Consider the following 6,901-nt stretch of genomic DNA (forward strand, 5'->3'; position numbering starts at 1 on the left):
TTGCCTTTTTTGCTCTTTATGTACATATTCCCTCTCTCTTTAATACCGGAACAAGTAGAAAAAGCAGTAGAAAACATAAACACAAACTTTCATTTAACATTAAAGTATGGTTACAACATGATTCGAAGGGCAATAATAACATAAAACATAAAACGACGCCAGCAAACACGCCTAATGTATTCCAATGGGTGGTAGAGGTTGGCTAGGTGATCGAGATGATTTGTAGCGACGCTGACGGTCATGAAAGGCGGCTGGTAGCAAAGAGAAGGCGTGAAACTATAGGGACAACAAGTAAGAAAGGGTTGCAGGTGGTAGGTAGTGGTAGTGGAGTAGTTGGGAGGAGTTTGAAAGGAGTTAGGTAGACGGGACAACAATAATAATCTGTAGGGGGAATGGCTGGGTGTTGGGGTGATAGAGAGAGAGTTCGGCGGTTGAGGAGTGGAGAGGAGAGGGTTTGGGGAAAGGTTGAAGGGAGGATACAATCATTACCTCAGAGAGGATACAGTTGGAGCACCACCATCTCCTCAAATACAACCCACAAAAGGGAAAGATACTCCACACAGGAGATCAGAAGACAACTCTACTAGAGCTGTCCTACTTTTAGGAGACATCAATTTAAAGGCTTTCTTCTGACAAAGCAAGCTTCTACATAAAGGAAGAGAGTGGGAAGCCAAGAAAAATGTAGAAAACCTTAAATTTCAATGTTGGCGTCTATCTAGATCGCTTAGGTCAGTGATCTCCACCAGCTCGCTGTTCCCGCGAAGGTTCATGGGTTTTTTGTCCCCGGAAACGAAGCAATCACAGTCAGGTGCTACTCTAGGGTCTGCGTTAGTCGCCTGGGATTGGGAGAGGTTCGACTTCATAGGTCGAAGCTTCCGTTTAGTCGTAAGCCACCCTGGATCCCACTAGCGATTGCATTATCGCCTGAGATATTTGAGGGTCTTCACCAACTTGCGAGCAAATTTCCATATCGATTGGTCCTCTTCAGGCAATGGATCATGCTTGCACTGTTGAATCTTCTGGAGTAACACACGATCAATTCAAACAGGCGTGCAGTGAGAGTGATCTGACATTTCTCGCATGGCGGTTGTGTTGTTGGTAAAACATCAACTTGACATAACCTCGGCTGTGTATGTCCTGTATCTGGGGCGAGTGTCTCGGTCCTTTCGTCTGGTGTTATTACTGAAATTGGTTCCACTGATGATGCTCTGCTCATAAGTGACCTTTGGCTCCGTTGAAGGACGGAGAGTAATGTGCTTCCCTTCCTTTATGAAAGAATGTGTGTTTTTATATATGTCGTGTTGAGTCTTCCGGCTAAATTACCACGGTCTTCCCAACAAAAGGTAACAAGAATCCATGTGAACTGTCACACCACACCTGGTCTTGTAGCTGGCCCCCAATTTAAAACTTCACCAAGTATCTCCGATCGATGCTGACCCAATTCTCTTTTTTCAGCCACGTTAGTGAATATAGTAGGGAATGCTTCTGAGTTGTGAGTCCCAATTTCTATGTTATTTGTGTTGATGCTACATTCATGCTACTTCCGTCGTCAATAATGAGACTACATACATTTTTGCTTACTATGCGGCGGGTGTAGAATATGTTGTGGCAAAGCCACTATAAATTCCTATTGTCTTCAATTTATATGATCTGTCGAATAACAAATGTCTCTACTTCATCTGGGGTAAGCTGATACTGCTCATCCTGTTCCTCAGCTTTCTCATGTTTAATCTCTTCCACGCTGCCTTGATCAGTAAGTGAGACTACTATGGTTGTGGGACAACTGAAAACTACGTAGTCGTAACCGTGGCATTTGAAACATTTCTTGACTGATATAGTTTTGGAGGCATTACTTTTCTCCTGCTTTTTCGCTCTCTGATTTGGACTATCATTCCCGTGTCCAAGCTGACTAGTCTCTCCCGGGGTGCTCTTGTTAATCGTGGTGAATGTAGGTGATTACTTGCCTGAAGGATGTTGCTTAAAGGATGACTGTTGTATGTTTTCTTATGTTGTATTTCCACCTTCAATGCTAATATCTGGTCATCCTCAGTGTTCGTATGTTTACAATTGTACCACGTTGTTGATGGTGAGTTTCAAACCCCCGAGATATCTAGTTATTGTATGTTCCTCTGGCTCCCTCAGTTTGCATTTCAGCTATAAGTGTTCGAACTGGGCTGTGAAATCCTCAACTGAAAGATCCATCTGTTGTTGATTGTAGAGTTTCAGAAACATATCCTGGTGATAGTGGCGTAGGATGTACTTTTTCTGCATTACCTTTTTCATCATCTCCCACTTAGTTTTCTTCTCACTGCCTTCTCTTTTCCTTTGCTTCTTGTAAATTTTCCCATCATAGTAAGATATTTTTCTTTAGTTTAATGGCATCTAGCTTGCTCATTTGTTCTCTAGTACATCTTTATATTTGAAAATCCGTTCAATTGATTGCAGCTATCGATAAACTCAACAGAGCGAGGTTTATTTGGATGCCAAAGTCCTGCTGACCTCCATGACAGGTTTCTTCTTTCGACCTCCTTTGATATTGGATGTCAAAACAACTTAGTCGATATTTCTTGTCGCTATGATCTTCTATGTGGAACGAATTCTCCTTGTTTGTCTTCCCCTTGACTCTCTCAATCATGGTCAAATGTAATCTCTTCCTGGTTTTCATCATCCAGTTCTGCTAGTCACCGTTGCAGATGACGAATATCTCGTTGAATAACTTATTAGGTCGAGTCTGAAGTACTTGTTCGGGTGGCATGGCTAGGGTTGGAAATTGGAAGGAAAGAAATTGGTGGAGGTGAATTGGGTAGGGTAGGAGTGGTTCCTATTTGAGCCATTGTCATTTGTTTTTTCATTTCCAACCATGAAAATATAACTTTGAATTCTTCAAGACAGAACCACTAATCTTAATCAAGAGTTTTCTTGGATGACTTCGATTTTTTAAGATGTAATTAGCTGTAGGGGCTTACCTCTATAGGGAACTTGAAACACTGATAAAATAAACCCTACATAATCTTCATATTAGGTAGGAGAACTTGTCAGTCACTTATAAAAAGTTCACAAACCAAACATATGTCATAAATTCTATAGTTTATATAATCGAGCCCCTTTTTGTAGGTAATATGCTCATCACTTGGGATGAGCGTATTGCTTATAGGGTGGTGCTTGATTATTTAAACTAAGTATATAAGATATCTTCGATCTCATCTTTCAAAATTAAAATGTTATTTTCAAAAATCAAAATTACATATATTAAAATGAAATTGATTCAATTTTCAAAGTTTCGACCGAACCAAATGCTTGGCTGACAATTGCATGAGCAAACATGGAAAAAATTGAGGGCTTGAAAAAGTAATTATTAATGGAGTTCGAGATAAAGAATTTAAATCCAACCAAAAAGATTCTCGAGATGAGAATTAGTAGGGACGATAGTGCAGGTACAGTGAAATTCAAAGTATGTTGAGAAGATCCTACAGAGTGTCAACAAAAGTGAGTCAAACCCATTTTACATCCCCTTACGTAATCACTTCAAGCTATATAAGGAACAATCACCCAAGTTTAAAACAAAGCAAGCACAAATGAGGAGAACTTCATACATATGTTTTTGCAATTGGAAGTATGATATAAATTATGATTTGTTCGAGTCTAGATATGTCATATGCAGCGTGAGTGGTCAATAGGTACATGGGCAATTCAGGCGGGCATCATTGATAGGCGATGAAGTGAATTTTCAGGTATTTAAGGAGAATAGTCAATAAGGAGCTTTACTTTGGAAGTGTAGGAATTAGTTTACAGTAATTTTTAGATTTAGATCTGGTCAAAAATTTAGATGGTAGAAGAAGTACAACAATGTATATCTTCACTTTGAGGAACACAACAGTGAGTTGGGTTCGAGGCTGCATAAAATTGTTGCACTTTTAACTAAGAAAGTTGAATATATTGTTACCACTGAGGCTAGCAAGAAAATGATTGCGCTACATGATTTAAATGAAAAACTGTGCAAGGAGTAGGGGATTATGTTGAGAAATTAGGGCGACGAAAAATAGAAATCAACACAAATCCAGAAGAACACAAAGATTTAATGAGGTTCGGCAAAGATGCCTACGTCTTCTGGAGCGGAGCGGAAGAATCTGTCCAATCGGGGAGTTTCGTTTCTGTACTTTTTTTCTGAGATTGAAGGAAAGCCGCCGCTCTGCTCCCGAGGACATAGAAATCTTCTCGTTAAATCTCTGTGTGTTCTTCTGGTTTTGTGTCGATTCCTATTTTTCCTTGCCCTACATTTCTCAACAGAAAGTGTTATAGTGAGAGTATGAATGTTATTCATCTTACTAAGAACACTGTTTGTCATGCCATGACAAAATATATTTATTGGAAGTATCACTTTATTCACTCCTACAAGATGGACAATTATTCTTGTAGAAGATGCACAACTCTTAAAATCATGGAGATATGTTGATTTAAGGTAGTAACTATTAAGAAACTCGAGTTATGTATAGCTTCAGTTGGAGTTAAGGAATGTTAAGATCAGAGGTGAGCTATACTATGATATGTGACTATATAAATAGTACTGATGGAGGTACAAATCTGAAGGAGAGGTGTAAGATGTTAACAATCTCCAAGCGGGAGATTGTTGTGATATGGAGCTTGAAGGAGCGTCCATACATCCACAAGGAAGGATTCTAGTGCCATTCACAACAAGACTGGCATAGCAACGCTAGTGCTAGTATGCCAGACGATGTGGTTATGCCAAGTAGCAATATAGTTAGACCGTGGTTTCTTTCAATCTATACATTTGAACCGAGTGTGTGACATAATTAGGCGGGGTGTCAACATGATTACACCGAGACAGTTTCACTTTTAGGGGAGTTAAATCCCTCGACTTGAACTGACAACTTAAGCACATTATGGTGTTTGAGAGGTGGATTTTTGGAATGTGATTTCTTTTTTGCAATCAAGAGAGGATTTTGAATAGTACTATTGTAAGTTTCAATGTTGTATAGAGAAAATCTAAATTATAAAAATCTCTATACATCTCTCCTTTCATACTGAAATTTTGGTGGGTGTGGCTCCATGGTGTTTTCCATTCTTGAATTTTTTTCACATTAGATAGCTGAGACTAGGGGTGTAAACGCATGCTCGGCTCGTTTATATTTCGAGCTCAAAAAGTGTGTTCGTGTTCAGCTCGTTAAGCAACGAGCCGAACACGAGCTGTTCACGAGCAAAGAGTCATTTTAACAACTCTAATCATGTAACCATAAGACATAAGACAATAAGGGTTTGAGCAAGATTTAAAAATTATTGTTTATATTAAAACATCATTTGAATCTAATTTAATAATTTTTATTCTATTTTCTTAACCAATATTTTAATTGATTATAAATCTTTATAGCCTTCTAGTCAATTAGATTTTTTTTAAAATACCACTTTGATGAGTAGTATTTCGAGTCAAAACGAGCCGAACATGAACGAACACATCTTAGTTCGTGTTCGGCTCGTTAACTTATCGAATGAAATTAACGAGCCGAACACGAGCTGTTTGCGAACAACGAGCAGTTTAGACAGCCCTAGCTGAGACTAATCATTAAATTGCCATAATCTTCATTAAATTGGAGCTTGATCATAGCAACTATACACCTTGTCAACTCATCAATTTACAAGCTTGGGCACTTTGCTTGACAACTCTCTATCTTATATCTATTACATCACTACATTTTTTTTTTTTTGTATTTTTTATTTCATTATATATAGCTAGTTATGCATTATATTTATTATTTTCTCAAATCTATAAATAAAAAATCATAAAAATGGAAGATTTTCAGTGGTGGAATAAGCCTCTTTTTTAGGATGAACAAATTAGTTAAAAAAAATTGCACATAATTCAAAATAAAGATGTCAATATCATTGATAAATTAATTAATATTACAATCATTTCAGTCTATTTTCTATTCTTTTATAAATAAAAAAAATTCATGTTTTAATGTAAATTTTAGTGTTAAATATAATTTCATGAAAGTTCAAGTTTCATGTGAAACTCAAATTAAATAAAAAAAAATTATTAAAAAACTTAATAAATAAATGTATGCAAAATAATTAATAAATAAATTTACACCTTCAAGCTAACTATGATTTTACCTCATTTTTAATTTCTATTTGGGTTCACTCAAATATAAAAAAAATAGAAGTTTTTTAAAACAAATATATATTAAGAGTATACAAAAATAAAGTTTTTTTTTTTTTTTGAATATTGGGGCATTTACATGTATGCATACTATTCAATTCTTATGTGCATATGCATCTAGCATATAAACTTCACTTTGTTTACATTTATATTACCTGAAATTTTTATATCATATCAAAAGTATCAATATTTTAATTTTTGTGATGCCGCTATTTAAATTTTCAAAAGTGAAATACATCTTTTTATATGGGAATTTTTTATAACTTTTCTTTAAAAATATCAAAATGCTTTTAAACAAAACTTATAATTACAGAATTTACATCAATAAGTTCAACAGTTGTATAAAATTAATGAGCTCTTAATTGCTTTAGTTCCTATAAATTCACTAAACACAAAAGGTGAGGGCTCCGAAAAAGCATTATAATTCAGATGGGGCAAATAGTACATTTTATCCTCTTTATTAATAAAGCTTCAAATTATAGGAGGCCCAATGGCCCTCTCTGAAGAGTATTTGGGTACTTCACTCTGCCACACATTTCTATATCCACATTCTTTGAACAATAAATGATTATAATAAAATTTTCTTGGAGTAAAAAAAATAATGAAGCTTGTTTATCTACTTTCTCATGTGATGTGAGCGCAAAATAATATGTTTGGGCGAGTTGGGAATGATCAAAGTGCTACGAGATATATATACTAGTTGTTGTGGTATATATATATATATAT

This window comes from Phalaenopsis equestris, unplaced genomic scaffold (assembly GCF_001263595.1).
Source record: "Phalaenopsis equestris unplaced genomic scaffold, ASM126359v1 Scaffold001307, whole genome shotgun sequence".
NCBI lineage: Eukaryota > Viridiplantae > Streptophyta > Magnoliopsida > Asparagales > Orchidaceae > Phalaenopsis > Phalaenopsis equestris.